Below are 17,015 nucleotides of genomic sequence, written 5' to 3'. Positions count from 1 at the left end.
CCCCTGCCTAACTGTTCCTTGTTTTTGTCTCCTGTGTCCATACTCTTCTCATACTTCCTCTCTACCCCCTTCTTCTTCTATAGGTGCCTCCTTGCTTTCTCTCTATATCTCCCAGGGTCTATTTCCTCTCTTGGTCCATTCTTGTCTCTATTTGTTCCTCTATTTTTTAAGGATCCCCAATCTCTTTGTTTACCTCCTGTGTCCCTTTAGGACAGGAACATGTTCTTATATCTCTCTCCTATGGCAAGCTAATTATACATAAGTGCAGATGAAGGGAGCTGGTATTGTGGGTCCCATTATGATTGAAGAAGGGGAAAAGACTACGCAGGTCAAAGTTCAACATTTTAAAAAAGAAAAATAACCAGCAGTTGGTACTTTGGAGCTCAATATGCTGTTTTCAACAGTATTTTGACAGTTTGGTTCTCTGTTTCAGAGTATGAATTTCTTTTCAAATGAAAAACCTAGAAAGGGAAAAAAAAACATCCCAAACAACCCAGAGAGAAAAAGCCCAGGAATAAGAAATACTGGTAAGGAGAGGTGCATTTCTCTGGTCAGACAACCAAGTGAGGAGGTAGTTGCTCTGAGAACTTCTCAGGTAGAGAACAGACAAGAGAACACTGTGCTGATCTACTACTGGGCACCAGGAGAGTGGCAAGGGGCTTCACAGGGAGACTGAAGATGAGTATTTAATACTTCTCCTCCAGGTTAAGTCAGGACCAGGGTGTCAGTGCAGCTCAAAAGTGGCTCTTTTCTGAGTATAAAATTCCAAAATCCATTTGGTTACATGACTGCACATGAAAGACCCAGACAGCCCTGAGTCCCATCAACACTACTGTTGAGTTTTTTCATGCGGTATTGTCGTATTTCTCTTACCAGCGTGTAAAAAGCATCTTCAACACCCTGTCTGGTCTTGGCTGAGGTTTCAATGAAGGGAATTCCATAGCTCTTGGCTAGGTCATGAGCCTGTTTTGTGTCAACTGTCCTTGTTGGCAAATCACACTTATTTCCTACCAGCACCATAGGCACATCATCTGAGTCTTTCACTCGTTTAATTTGTTCCCTGTAGAGGTTAATATCTGCAAATGATTTGCTATTGTTGATGGCAAAAACACAGAGGAAGCCTTCACCCATCCTCATATACTGGTCTCTCATGGCACTGTAGTCTTCCTGTCCAGCTGTGTCCAATATGTCCAACAAACAGGTTTCACCATCAATAACCACTTGCTTTCAATAAGAATCCTCTATGGTGGGGTCATACTCATCCACGAAGTGGTTCTGGATGAGCTGGATGGTCAGGGTGCTCTTGCCCACGCCGCCTGCTCCAACCACCACCAGTTTGTACTCAGTCATCTCACCCCAGCAGGCGCTTCGAGCTCCTCCGCCTCGACTCCGGCCCAACTCCGCCTTGCACCCGGTAAATGTTCCGGAGACCCCGGAACCGCCATGAACAGCCCCCACCCGAGCCTTGCCGTGTTTTCTAAAGAGATCTGTTTGGTTTTTACACATACACTCCAGGGTCAGAGTTCTGAGTTTTTCATGGGAATCGAGCGATTCCTCGGATAACATTTTCTCACTCCCTTCCTCCCTCTCTTTCCCCCTCCCTAAGAGAACAATCAAACTGATACAAGTTATATATGAGCAGTCCTGTAAAACATTTGCACATGAGTCATGTTGTGAAAGAAGAAACAGAACAAACGAAAAACTGCACATCCACATACACACACATGCACACACACAGACAAACAGATACACAAGCACAATGTTTTTCAATTTGCTTTCAGAATCGATTGGTTCTTTCTCTGAATCTGAATGGCATTTTCCATCAGAGACTTTTGGAATTGCTTTGGATGACTGTAACTGCTGAGATGAGCTAAATCTCTCACAGTTGCTCAGCAAACAGTGTTGCTGTTCATGTGTGTGACGTTCTTCTGGTTCGGCTCACCTTGCTCCACATCAGTTCATGTTGTCTTTCCTGATTTTTCCGAAATCAGCCTGCTCCACCTTTTTCAGAGAGCAATAATGTCATGTCACATTCCGATGCCACAATTTGTTCAAGCAGTCCACAAGTGATGGACATCCCCTCAACTTCCATTTTTTGCCCCCCACAAAAAAGCTGCTATGAACACTTTCCTATATATGAGTTCTTGTCCTTTTTATGGTTTCTTGATCTCTCTCCATTTTCCAATTTACTCCCATCCTACTCCCCTCTGGGATCTGCCCCTCCCTTCCTTTATCCCACAACTTTCTAGATGTCCCCTTTCTTGCTTTCCTTCTTAGAGGCTAACTAATCCAATTCTCCCATTTTAGACAAGAGCAAACCAAAGTCCAGGAAAGTGAAATTACCTTGCCCAGAGTCATAAGTGTAAATCATCACAATAGTATTTCTGGAGGGCATCCATTTTGGCAAAATACTTTCCATTTCTTATCTCATTTAAAACTGAAGTAGGATTGGCACCACAGTCTTCCTAATTTCAAATCCTGTGCTTGACCCATTATGTCAAATCATTTCTCCTTCTGAGGATGGAAGATAATGATTTGTGCAACTAGGTAAGGAAGTGCCAAGGCCCATTGCGCCAATGAGGTCTAGGTTTCAATGTTGGCTTAAGAAGTATGCAGTAAACAACAGCCCAACACCATGGCATCCCAAGAAAAGGAGAACCTGGCTTTCAAGCAAAAGGATGGGAAAAAATGGTGGCAATAGTGGAGATGATGGAGAAAGAGATGACTGGGGCCCTGAGCCAACTTTGTCCAGGCCCTGACAGAGTTTAGGATCCATTTCCGGCTGCTCCTATTTGCCCTCCAACTTAGGGTTGATCCAACTCCTATTAGGCAGATGCTTTCATTAGCTGCCTTGTGGCTGGTCCATTATCAGGAGAGGGTCCATGGAGGATCATGGGCATTTGGAACCACAGAACAACAGAGCTGCAAGGCAGAATGGTGAACAAGTCCACTCTTCTGGTTTTAAGACTGAAGAAGCTCAGATCTGCGCCCCATCCACCCACCCACCCAGAAGCATAAAGGCCAGAAAGATGCTGGGTTCTTTGTAAGGTAGAAAAGAATTCCACGCATAGGGTCTTGATTAGGTAAAGGGACATCAAAGTTGATGACATATTACTGTGACTTAAATGGAAAGAGCAAGGAAAGAAGTTAGTAAATTAAGTAGCAATAAGGCCTATATCTCTTAGGGAAATCTGAGAGAGAGAGAGAGAGAGAGAGAGAGAGAGAGAGAGAGAGAGAGAGAGAGAGAAAGTAAAGGCAGCAGCAGCCAGGGGACTGGGCAAAGCAAAGCCCCTTCAGCAGACTGACCAGTGTGGCCTCCTTGGGGAGTGGGGGGTGGTTAAGACCCAAACGGAGAGAGTAGTATAAAGAAATCAAGGACTGCTGTAAGACCATTGCCTTGGGACTTTACTTTTTTCACCCAAGCAAGTCTATATATATTCATGGGGGAGGAGGGGTATTTTGTTTACTTGTAAACAAGAATATTTTATTAATGTAAAAAAAAACATTTGTACAAAATGAGAATAAAAAAAAGAAATTAAAAAAAAAAGAAATCAAGGACTGCTATAAGACCATTGCCTTGGGACTGCCCATATGGAAAGGAGTGGAAGCATTTACATCTGGCCACCCCTTTTGGATGGGATAGCCTTTGGAAGTCACCTTCAATTATCTGTATCTGAACATCAAAATGTATGGGGTGGGAGCTCCTATCTCCCCTTCTAGTAAGCTAGGTTACCATACCTAGGTTTGGATGGCTCACACTAGGAGGGATTCAGTGACATTTGTCCTTAAGTGGACACCCACAGGACGTGCAAGGCCAAGACAGAAGGAAATAATATTTGGCATAACATTCTTCTCTGTGCATTATCCCCTGTACTAGAAGAAGACCAAAGCAACTAACTCATGGTGCCATGGGTGGTGAGTAATGATACTTGGAGTGCACCTGTCCTTTCACCCACATGACTCTTACCTCTGAGGAAGCTGAGTGAGGCCCAAGATGGCCACACTTGGGGCAGAGGTTGGATTCCTCCCAGAACAATACCCTGGAGCTTTCTCTTCAGCCCCACACCCAAGACTCATAGCTGGAGGGAACTACACATTCATTTTACAGATGAGGAAATTGAGGTCCAGTGGTATAAAGTGCCTTGCCCAACTGTAAGAAACCAGCTCCTTACCAAGAACTCAGAAATGCCATCAGAGAAGCAAAGAGGATCCTTTCTTACTGTAATCTTCTTAAGAACAGGTGACCCCATATGGGCACACAACTGAAACCCCAAAGCAAAGCCTTCTATTCCCTGTCTAGAAACACAAATCCCTCCCCTGTCCTCAACTGGCTGGGAAATGCAGAGGTCCTCCTCTGGACCCCCCACATGTGGGTTCCCAAACCTCCCCTTCACCACAATTGAATGACCCAGGCCCTTAGACTCTTCTGCCCTTATTCATTTCTTTATGGCTTCCCCCATCCTCCCTAAAAAACATCGAATTAGTTTATAGTTTTCTCTGTCCTCCTTGGCTGTTAATCAGTAAGACATAGTCTCCTCTCCTCAGTTTCACATAACTGATGTAGAAATGAAAACTAATTCACTTCTTACACTAACAATATACCTGGGTAGCATTAGAACCTGGGTCCATAGCCCCCAGGGCCAGTGTTTGGCATGCTCACCAATGCTCTCAGAAATATTTATGGGAGGACCAGGACAAAAACTGTACGGGCTAAGAAGCCCTGGATAGATCATTTCATTCACTAGTTGAAGGGAGGATTCACGCAGATGAATTTGGAAGCATATTTCAAACTTCATTTAGAGTGACACTAAAAAGAGTCAGGAATGATCTTTTATTCTAAAGCCCTTTCCAGACTCTTGGGGGGAAAGCCCTTAGGTGAAGACCAAAAGGCTTTCTGAATGGACTCTGACCTTCTGGAGCCATGGCCCCCAAAGTCACCTGTCTTGTAGCTTTTTCCATTGACAAGTATGAAGATATCCATGAAAGGGGGACAGCTGTCCTTGGAGCTCCAGGTGAAATGCCATAGAGACTTGATTCCTCAGGCATTGGGGAATATGAAGGTAGACTAGTTTGTCAGTTTACCAGAACTAGGCCGTTTATAGAAATAATCTGGATCAAGGCTTTGCCATGGCTTTTCCTCGATCGAGATGGCTAGCCAAGTTCCTTCAAAGTTGCCTTGGGGCTGAGTCAGGTTGGATGGAAAGGGGAATGCTGCCATGCCAGTTTGGATATCTGTCCTAGAATAAAAATGCCTCTGAGATTGAGTCGACTTCTTTATGAATTGTAACTCAGACCTTCCACACTCCATCCACGGGAACACCACTTAGAGCCCTCAACATTTATTTAAGCACCTAGTCTATGTCAACCTCCATTGAAGGGCTAGGAATCCAAAGACAGGAGGGACATAGCTCTTGCCTTCTGCGAGCTCCCAGTCTAATGGGTAGATGACAAGCAAACTTGTCCCCCAAAACACCCTATAGACAGGACCAGGTTTGCTACTGGTGCCATAGTGGATAGAGAGCCAGACTTGCAATCAGGAATGTTCCTCATCCTGAGTTCCAATCTGACCTCAGATACTTCTTAGCTGAGTGACTCTGGGCAAGTCTCTTTAAAGGAAGGCATAGGAAAATGATCGTGTTGGAATTGAAAGTTATGCCCTTTGGGACAGCAAAGGCTAGTGTGTAGAAGGCCACCCTTGTGCAATGAGTACTGTCTCGGGCACTCCTTGGGGAACCACCCCTGAGGTGAATGTATTGGAAAACATCTGGAACCAGGTGCTAAAGCCCTCCTCAAAGACCCAGTCACTCTGGAAAGGTATTTAAGCAAGGTCTTCTGGAGTGGAACTCTCTCTTTTCTTCTTTCTAGGATGACCAGTTTGTCTCTAAGCTAGAACCACGTATCCTGGCCTTGGTCAATATGGTGCCAGTTCCATGTGGCTTTTCTTCCCTTATCTCCTTGGTTCCCTGCCATTTCTTTTTCTTTTTTTTTAAGCATTACTCTTTTTTAAATTTTATTTAATATTTATTCTCATTTTGTACAAATAATGGTTTTTTTTACATTAATAAAATATTCTTGCTTAAGAGTAAATGAAATACACCCTCACCCTTAAATATAGACTTGCTTAAGTGGTAAAGTAAAGGGGACAGAAAAAAAATTAAAATTAAAAAAAATAAATAAATGATCGTAGTAATTGTAGGTATGGCCAGGTGGCGAAATGGATGGAGCACCAGCCCTGGAGCCATGAGCACCCAAGCCCACATCTGGCCCCGTACACACAACAATCACCCAGCTGTGTGACATACAAGCCACCTGAACCTCACTGCCCTGCAAAAACCAAAAAGAAAAAAAAGAAAAAAAAAGACCCAAAACAAAATAAAATAGTAATGATAGTAGGGGTGGCTGGGTGGTAGACATGGGTGTCAGACAGAGCATTGGCCCTTGAGCCAGGAGCACCTGGGTCCAAATCTAGCCTCAGACATCCAATGATCACCCTGCTATGTGGCCCCAGGCAGGCCACCCAGTCCCATTTGCCCTGCACCCCCCCTAAAATAATATTAATAAAAATGTGCTTGAGTCTTTGTTCCAACACCAACAACTCTGTCGTGAGTGGATCACATTCTTTATGATAAGTCCATGGCAAAAGTTACTTCCATATTTTTCTACAGTTGCCATTGCTGAGCTCAACTCCCTCCTTTCGTATTTCTCCACTACCATGTACTATATTTTCTTTCTCCTTTCACTCTGACTCTGCTGTAGGGTAGCTGAGTGGCACAGCAGACAGATCCCCGGCTCTGGGACCAAGAGGCCCTGAGTCCCTATACCACCCCTTAAGCCTAGCATCCACCTGGCCCTATGGTCCAGGACAGGGCATCCAATCCCAGCCCCTTGCAAGAAGTAAAAAAGAAAATGTGTTATTTCTGACCACTCTCCCCCCATGGTCCATCCTCTCTTTCATCACTCACATCCCCCCTTCCCCCTGTCCCCCATCTCTCCTTCTTACTCCAGATGCCTATACCCCATTGAATATATATGCTGTTTCCTCTCCTAGCCACCTCTGATTAGAGCGAAGTTTCCCTCATTCCCCCTTGCCTTCCCACTTTCCATATCATTGCAATAGCTCATTGTAATAAAGAAAAATCTTATTATATGAAATATCTTGGCCTATTCCCCCTCTCCTTTTTCTTTCTCCCATTACATTTCCCTTTTTTTTCTATTGACTCCAGTTTTACACCATGTTTTATCTTCGAATTCCGCTTTCTCCTGTGCTTCAACTATAAAAGCTCCCTCTACCTGCTCCATTAACTGAGAAGGTTCATATGAGTATTATCAGTGTCATTTTTCTATACAGGAATACATGCAGTTCATCCTCATTAAGTCCCTCATATTTTCCCCCTCTCCTCCAATCTCTATGCTTCACCTGAGTCCTGTATCTGATGATCAAACCTTCTGTTCAGTTCTGGCCATTCCAACAGAAACGTTTGAAATTCCCCTGGTTCATTGAAAGTCCATCTTTTTCCCTAGAAGAGGACATTCAACCTTGCTGGGTAGTTGATTCTTGGCAGCATTCTAAGCTCTTTTGCCTTCCAGTACATTATATTCCAAGCCCTACGAGCTTCCAATGTAGTTGCTGCTAAGTCCTGTGTGATACTGACTGCAGCTCCACGATATTTGAACTGTGTCCTTCTGGCTGTTTGTAATAATTTCTCTTTGACTTGGGAGTTCTGGAACTTGGCTATAATATTCCTAGGGGTTGGTTTTTTGGGATCTCTTTCTCGGGGGGGATCGGTGGATTCTCTCCATTTCTATTTTGCCCTCTGCTTCCAGAATATCAGGGAAATTTTCCTGTAGTAATTCTTTGAAAATGATGTCAAGGCTCTTTTCCTGATCATGACTTTCAGGTATTCCATTAATTTTTAAATTATCTTTCCTAAGTCTGTTTTCCAGATCAGTTGTTTTTTTCAATGAGATATTTCACATTTTCTTCTAATTTTTCATTTTTTTGGTTTTGACGTATTGATTCCTGATTTCTGGCAAATTCAGCAATCTCCCTGAATTCTATTCTTTGTCTGAAGGATTTGTTCTCCTCAGAGAGTTTTCTTATCTCTTTTTCCATCTAGCCCATTCTGCTTTTTAAAGCATTCTTCTCCTCCATAACTTTTTGAACTGTTTTATCCATTTGTTTTTAGCATGCTATTTTCTTCTGCATTTTTTTGGATTTCCTTGACTAAGCTGCTGACTTCATTTTCATGCTTTTCCTGCATATCTCTCATTTCTTTTCCCAGTTTTTCTTCTAACTCCCTCATTTGATTTTCAAAGTCTTTTTTGAGCTCTGTCATAGCCTGAGCCCAATTTCTGTTTTTCTTGGAGTCTTTAGATGTAGGAGCTTGTGCTTCCTCATCTTCTGACTATTTTGATCCTTCTTGGGCTCAGTTGCAAAATATTTCTCAATTGTGTTCCTCTTTTTTCTCTGCTTGCTCATTTTTCCCAGTCTGTGCCTTTTTTGGGGTGCTTCCTGAGCTTTTGGGACACTCCCACAAGGGTCTCAGTGTGTGAGGCTCTGTCCTCCCTCCTGGTCTGTGAATGACCATAAGCACCTCCCTCTGCCACGGGGCTGAGGTGGGGGGGGCTGCTGCTCTTCCGGGGGGGCCTAGACTGGGATCAGGATCTGAATGTGGTCAGAGCCCCAGATTTCTGTTCCAGGGACAGAGGACAGAGCTCTGCAGTCTCTCTCTCTTCACTCCCCTCCCTAGGTTCAATGGGCTCATGCCCTGGGTGGGGCTCCTGCTTACTGGCCCTGCCTGCTTCTGTTCCTGGATCTGGGTTGCAGAAAGACCATGTTGCTTGCTGTGTGCCCTGAGGGCTGCGTTTCACTTGCTCGCTCTGGCAGAGGTCCCCCGCTGTTCCCCCACTTTTTGTGCCCGGTGCTCCCCAGGGAGTAGGTCAGGAAACTGCCCCGGCTGCTGTGAGCTGTGGTTCCCAGCTCCCTGGGGCTGCCTCCGGGAGGCTGAAGTTCTTTCGCTCTGGCAGGCCACCCCTCTGGCAGGCCGCTCCTCCGACCCCGGGGAGCAGAGCCTTTCTGCTCTTTTCCAGGTTACCTTGAGTAGGAGAACTGCCTCATTGGGTCCCTCTGTGGATTCTGTCTCTCGAAAGTTTAGTTAGAATCCTTAGTTTATGAGTTTTATCAGAGAGTGCCTAAGACTGGATCCTTTCTTGTCGCCATCTTGGCTCCACCCCACCTCAGTCTCATTTTGAGGATGCTTCAGAAATCACTTGATATCTCATTCTTTCTGGTTATTGCTCCAGTTACTTATTTTACAGTGCTGTTGCTGCCTATAAGAACAAAGGTTTTTTCTGAGAAAAGACATAAAAATTTATTTAGAGGGGTGTGGAGTTGAATTTGTTTCAGTAATTCAGATTTGGTAGTAAAATTCAGTTCCAAAATCAATCTTTTCAGTTCCTCTGATTCTGGTTCAAACATTCCTGGTAAAAACTTTTTAAAGTATGGGATCTAGTCAGAAGATATGATGTTTGATCCCATATCTATAGATCAGAACTTAATGTAAAAATATATTTGATATTTGGCATTAAAATGACATGCTTAGAAACTATATGAATAAGAATTTAAAATGTCCAAATTATTCTACATACGGATGTCTGAGTGTAATTAGTATAGAATGCCAAATCGATAGATGGATAAAGTGATTTTCCATGTAAGATGATTTGGAAACGTATTCAGTTGAATTGGTTGTCTGGCATAAGTTTTGTTTTGTTTTAAAATCCATTGTTATTATTTAGCTGTTGGTATTCTAATTTTTCTTGTATTGTGATTTTTGGGAAATCATTGTATAAGAAATGCTATGAATTTGAAAAATGATATTTAAAGAATGATGTAACTGTATCAGAAAATTTACTTCTTTTTTAATTTGGATGGTTAATTATGAAATGAGCTGATAGAGAATGTGATCATAATTTATAAAACTGTTAAATATATAGTTTGTTTTCAGATGAATAATAATAATCACTGTTTATGAAAAGTATATTAAACCTGTAAATGTCTTCATCTGTGAAGTTCTCTTTTAAAATTTTTTTTATATATTTAAGGCAATGGGGCTAAGTGACTTGCCCAAGGTCACACAGCTAGGCACTTATTCAGTGTCTGAGGTCAAATTTGAACACAGGTCCTCTTGACTCCAGGGTTGGTGCTCTATCTGTGAAGTTCTTTGGGGATGAACCATGTTTCTTGGAACCTTCTAATTGAACAAGGTCCTAAAATCTTATCAGTCTTTCTGAAAGCATGTTGTGAAATTCTAAAGTAATGAAGTGAGAAATGAGAATGAGAAATTAGAACTTCTCACAGCTGAGGTGAGGGAACTTCCAAGTTTGTTTAATAAGAAGTGATTTTTATCTGATAGATCGGACACCGATTATAAAAGTTATAACATTTACCTGGAAGAGTATATATTGGTATACTTTTAAACCAATTTAATCTCAACAGATCCCAGATATAAAGATTTTATTTTTTTGCCTTAGGGGTTAATGTACAATATCTGTCACTGCAGATGGCATCTACTGGCATGAAATTAAATGCTGCTTGCTTCTTAGAAGGACAGTTATGGCAAGTCTGGACAGTTGACGAAAAAGCAGAGATATCACCTTATGGAGAAAGGTCCTTCTAATCGAAGCTCCGATTTTTCCAGTAGCAATATATGATGTGAGAGCTGGACTATGAGGAAATACGAGGACCACAGAGTTGCTGCTTTTGAATTGTGATGCTGAAGATTTTTGAGAATCCCTTGGATGTGAGGTCAAATGAAGAAATTAATTTAGGCTACACTGGAAAGTCTGAAGCTGAAGGAATATTTGAAAGCCCTTTATGTTTGTGTGTGTGTGTGTTTGTGTGTGTGTGTGTTTGTGTGTGTGTGTGTGTGTGTGTGTGTGTGTGTGTGTGTGTGTGTGTGTGTGTGTGTGTGTGTTTCATTTAAATGGTCTTAGGAAGATTCTGAAGATTACCTGGTAGGAGAAGATCCCAGACCCTGAGGCCTTTCTTGAACTAAATTGCCTAATGTTCCAACATTACTACAGAGTGCAACTAAGATGGGTTAGCCACGTTGTTTCAATGCCTAATGTATGCTTGCCAAAAAAGACTATTTTATGGAGGACTCACGCACAAGGAAGGGTCAGAAGAAGCATACAGGGACACCTTGGTCTCTCTTCAGAACTTTAGTATTGATTGTACAGCTTGGGAGACCCTGGCACAGGATCACCCAGCATGGCATGTCCTCATCGGAGGGTGCCATGCTTTGTGAACAAGGCAGAACTGAAAAAGCTCAAAGGAAATGTGACATCTGTAAGTTTAGAGTAACCACCCTATGTGGGCTTGAGGCCTCTTGGCCCTAGGGCCGGTGATCAGTCTGCTGTACCACTCAGCTACCCTACAGCACATTTAAGAAGAGGGACAGTGAAAGGAGAGAGAAAATATAGTATATGGTAGTGGGGAGGTATGAATGGAGGGAGTTGCGATCAGCAACAATGGAAAAGTATGGAAGTAGCCTTTGTGATGGACTTATCCTAAAGAATGTGATCCACCTGAGACAGAGCTGGTGGTGTTGGAACACAGACTGAAGCACATTTATTATTACTATTATTATTATTACTATTATTATTATTATTATTTGGGGGGGGTTGCAGGGCAAATGGGGTTGGGTGGCTTGCCCAGGGCCCCACAGCTGGGTGATTTATGGGTGTCTGGGGCTGGATTTGAGCTCAGGTCCTCCTGACTCCAGGGCTGGTGCTCTGTCCACTGCGCTGTCTAGCTGCCCTTATTATTATTTTTTAATTTTAATTTTAACATTTTTCTCTTTCCTTTACTTTATTGCTCATGAGGGTCTTTATTTTTTTGGGGAGGGGATATTATGTTTACTCTTAAACAAGAATATTTTAGTAATGTATAAAAAATACCATTTGTACAAAAATAAAAATAAATCTAGAGTACACACCCCAAGTGTTCACATTGGACTATTTGTGCCCAACCTGCAGTAGAGCATTCCGAACTCGTATTGGGCTGATCAGCTAGGCCGAAAGCACGTTATAACTTGTCTCTAACCTAGTGATGTTATTTTGATCTTCTTTGATAATGAAAGACAAGATCATGCATGTCTGTATGTGTAGCATTAGCTTTGCACAGTGCCACATTTTTTCTGGGTGATATGATGAAATGCTATAGAATTAGATGTACTAGAGTTATATCCACACATATGACTTGCAAATGTATCTCTAAGAAGTAGCAGATATATCTATCTATCTATCTATCTATCTATCTATCTATCTATCTATGTCTGTACCTACATAGAAACACGTATGTGGCTTCCAAATGTTTCTCTTAAGAACGACAAATCAACATGATGTTTCTGAATGTTATATTTACATTTTTTTCCTTTTGATCCTGAAGGTAATTAAGAACAAGATACAAAAAAGTAAAGTATCAAACCTCCTTTTAGGTTCAGTTGAGTATATACAGATGGATTCTTTGGTAAATTTCATTTTCCCTAGGATATAGAGGCTTTGATTAGTTTTTAGCAATAAGTTCTCAAAACTGAATAAAATATTTTGCATGTAAAATTACATTAATAAGTTTAAAAGAAAATGCAAATCATATTTCTTTTCCTGTATTGAAGTCTCTGTCTGCTACAATTAAGAGGCAGAAGGGCTTATTTTCCAAGTCTGGCTCTCATGGATCCTTTTTAAGATTCTTCCTTCAGCCTATACATAGCATTATACACATCAGGTCCCCAATTCAGGTTAAAAAGACCAAAAAGTATGTGATGACAGAAATTCTCTCAATTTTGGGGAGGAATTATAGATTCCTAATTTGATGTTCTTATAGCTGTTATTAATAAGATTTGAATTGATTTTCACCTTATGAACTAGTAATTGGAAAGTCAACTTTAAGAGGTTGGATTGTGTTCATTGTCTTAAGATTTATAACTAAGAGATTTTACTAGCAGTGGTACCTAGAAAATCTCAGCAGGCCACTCAGAACCAGGGAAGTGGATCTACTTTCTCTCCCAAACCACCCTGGGGATGAGACCTATTCCAGAATTTTTAAAGGAAAATATTTCTTAGAATCAGACAGATCCATGGGACTGCTAAGATCCAAGATGAAATATTCTAATTTAATGGACATTTGGAAAGAGTTACCAGGAATGAGCTGACTAAGAGAGATCTCATATTATATGACACTGATGATCGTTATCATATTCCTCTGCTTTAAAATTTCCTGATGGTTCTGTTTTCTTACAGAGGTGCATGCCAAAATTCTAATGCACACAGACCCATTAATAACAGCAACAAGATGAAGCTAGCCCAAGATAAACTCATTGTTGTTGCTATTTAGCTACTTTTCAGTCCTGTCTGACTCTTTGTGATCTTATATGGAATTTTCTTGACAAGGATACTGGAGTAGTTTGTCATTTTCTTCTCCAGCTCCTTTTGCAAATGAAAAAACTGAGGCAAACGGGATTAAGGGTCATACGACTAGTAAGTGTCTGAGGCCAGAAAATGAGTCTTTCATGCCTCCCAAAAGCTAATATAAAAAATATTATTTTGGAAAAAATGTTCCAGGATATACTCAAGAAAAAAATTGTGACCCTAAAAAGAAAATTCTACTTCCTATGAAGAGAAAAATAAAAGAAAATATGCAAACAAAAATATTTTCTAGAATGGGAAGACAAAATCCCTCTTTTGCAACAGAATTGGCTACAGGATAATGCCAAAAACTTTTTTTTTCTAAATTAAGGTTATTGATTCTGGAGAGCAATATGGCACTATGACCAAAGAACAATAAAACTGTTCATTCCCTTTGACCCCACAATTCCAATTCTAGACCTATTTCCAGAAGAAATCATAAAAAAACAGAAAAAAGTCCCATATATTCCAAAATATTCGTAACAGCTCTTTTTGTAGTGGCAAAGAACTGGAAATTGAGGGGATGCCCATCCATTGCAGAATGGCTGAACAAGTTATGGTATATGAATGTTATGGAGGACTATTGTTCTATATGAAACCATGAATGGTCAGACTTTAGAGAAGCATAGAATGACTTACAGGCACTGATGCTGAGCAAAGGGAGCAGAACCAAGAGAACAACTGTAAACATTAACATTGTGAGATGGAGGCAACTCCTCTTGACAGTCCAGAGAGCTAGGACACCCACAGGAGACCGGCTATGGATAATGCCATCCACATCCAGAGGAAGAAAAACCAAAAGAAAACCTACAGAGTCTGAACGAACATTACATTCACTTGTTAAAAATTTCTCTTCTGTTTTTCTTTCCTACCTCATGGTTTTCTTTCTTTTCCCTTAATCCTATTTCCTCATACTGAAAATGACTCATCTGTAACCCAACACAAATGTGTATGGACTATATTCACCTGACTATTCACCACTGAAGGGGGTGGGTGGGAAGGGAGGGTGGAAAGAAATTATTTAACTTAGAAATATGCATATTAATGTGGGTGAAGGTTGAAAAACTTTCACATGTCATTGAGTAAATAAAATATCAATCGGAAAAAATAAATTAAAGTTGTTTCCCAGGTTTCAGTTTCCTTGACTGAGGTAATTCATTTGCTCAAGATTGCTAGATGGCACAATAGATAGAGCACTGGTCTTGGAGTGAGGAGGATGGGAATTTGAATTCAGCCTCAGACACTTGATACTAACTGTGTGACCCTGGGCAAGTCACTTCACCCTGATTCCCTCGCATCCAAGGCCATCTCCAGTGGTCCTGATTCCTATCTGGCCATTGAATCCAGATGTCTCTGGAGGAGAACGTGAGGCTGGGGACTTTGTCCCCACCCCTAGTCAAATCCAATTCATGTGCCTGTCATGGCATCCCCTCCCTGATGTCATGGTCTTTTTTGAGAATGTAGGACAAACATCCTCATCATTTGCAAAGGGTTAAATCAGAATTGAAGCTAAAGAAGATGACCTTAGAATTCACCATCATAGAATATCAATAGGTGTTTTTGGAAGAAATCAAAGCTATCCTTAGTCATATGTAAAACTGCTCTAAATCACTATTGATTGGAGAAATGCAAATTAAAACAACTCTGAGGTACCACTTAAGACTTCTCAGAAATGACAAATGCTGGGTGGGATGAGGGAAAAATAGGGCCACAAATAGGTACACAATAGGAGTAGTGAACTGGTCCAACCATTCTGGAACTTTGCCCAAAGGGCTACAAAAGGGTGTGTACCCTTTGAAGTTAACGAAAGCACTAACTACTAGGTCTGTAGTCAAAGAAATCAAAGAAGAAGGAAAAGGATCCATGTGTACATGACCAAAAAATGGGAAACTGAAGGGATGCCCATTCATCAATGGGGGAAAGGCTGAAGAAATTGTGTTATATGATTGGTATGGAGGACTATAGTGCTGTGGGAAATGACAAGGGACAGGGGATGGGGGAAGATTTCAGAAAGACAAGGCGCCATCTAAATGTGAAGTGAGAAGAACTGGGACATCATAGTGCACAGTAAAAGCAAAGTGGTAATAATGGTCAACTATGAAAGACTTGGCTACTCTGTGATCAATACAATGATCCAAGATAGTTTCAAAGGACTAATAAGGAAAAATGTTATCTACCTCCAAAGAGAGACCTGATGAACTGAATATAAATTGAAGCATCATTTTCTTGTTTTATTTTTCTTGCTTTTTATGGGAAATTTGGCAAAGAAATGAAATTGTGTTTTGCATGATTTTACATGTACAATTGATATCATATTGCTTGCTTTCTCCATAGATCATACAGGAGGTAGGAAGGAGGGAGAGAATTTGGAACTCAAAATTCAAAGAGAAAAGATTGCTTACAGGTGGAGTCCTGACAGGACTCAAAATTTAAAAAGAAAAGATTACTAATAAATAAAGGAAAGAAAATATATTTTTAAATTTTATTTTTTCCAATTACATGCAAAGGTATTGAATGGGATAAAGTCTTAGATTTCTTCAGTAGAATATTATACATTAGAAATAGTTAAAGCTGTGTCCCCTGACAAGCAATTTTATGTTACCTTGACCAAAATGTAAAGAGTAAACTGACCCTGTCTTATCTGGACAAGTCCAGATGGTCCTACATTCCTTGTCCCGGAGTGGGGAGAACCTGTCTCTGTTTGAATTATAGGCTTTTTCTTTAGAGACCACATTCCTCACTAACGAGGATGGGTCAGTGGGGGGGGGGGGGATCTCACTTGGATAAATGGATCTTGGATTTCCTGCTCTTTACCCCTTTTCTCTCTCCATGTTTAAGATGGAGCAAGGGGGTCCAATTCTCCAGAATTGAATAAAACTTTTCTCTTCATTCCTTGAGAAATCTCCAGGTTTTATTTAAGTGGGTAAACTCATCCCACACAGTAGTTTCCAACATTCATCCTTTTACAAGCCTTTAAATTCCACATTTTCCTACCACCTCCTTCCCTCCCCCCTTCCCAGAGCAGCAAACAATCTGATATAGGTAAAATTGTGTTGAACATATTTTCATATTAGTCATGTGAAAAAAGAATTAGAATTAAGGGGGAAAACATGAGAAAGAAAAAACATAAAAGAAAGTTTAAAAAAACTGATCATAGCACGCTTTGCATTCAGACACTATGTTTTTTCCTCTGGTTGTGGATGGCATTGTCCATAGCAGGACTCTCAGGAGTTTTCTTGATCACTGAACTGCTGAGAGGAGCTGAGTCCATCCTAGTTAATCAAGTCACGAGGTACATAATGTGTACAATGTTCTCCTGGTTCTACTCACTTCATTCAGCAAGTCTTTTTCAGGCTTTTCTGAAGTTAAGTCACTCATGATTTTTTTTTTTTTTAGGTTTTTGCAAGGCAATGGGGTTGAGTGACTTGCCCAAGGCCACACAACTAGGTCATTATTAAGTGTCTGAGGTCGGATTTTAACTCAGGTAACTCCTGACTCCAGGGCCGGTGCTCTATCCACTGCCACCTAACTGCTCCTGGATCATGATTTCT

The 17,015-nt window shown here is 41.1% G+C and overlaps 1 pseudogene; it reads right to left on the bottom strand.

Annotated features, from left to right (window-relative positions):
• Positions 1-334: 334 nt before the first annotated feature.
• On the bottom strand, positions 335-1,387 carry LOC141498470 (GTPase NRas pseudogene; annotated as a pseudogene).
• Between the last annotated feature and the right edge of the window lie 15,628 nt (positions 1,388-17,015).

This window comes from Macrotis lagotis, chromosome X (genome assembly GCF_037893015.1).
Source record: "Macrotis lagotis isolate mMagLag1 chromosome X, bilby.v1.9.chrom.fasta, whole genome shotgun sequence".
NCBI lineage: Eukaryota > Metazoa > Chordata > Mammalia > Peramelemorphia > Peramelidae > Macrotis > Macrotis lagotis.
The sequence above is the reverse complement of the archived record's forward strand: the minus strand, read 5'-3'. Positions and strand labels throughout refer to the sequence as shown.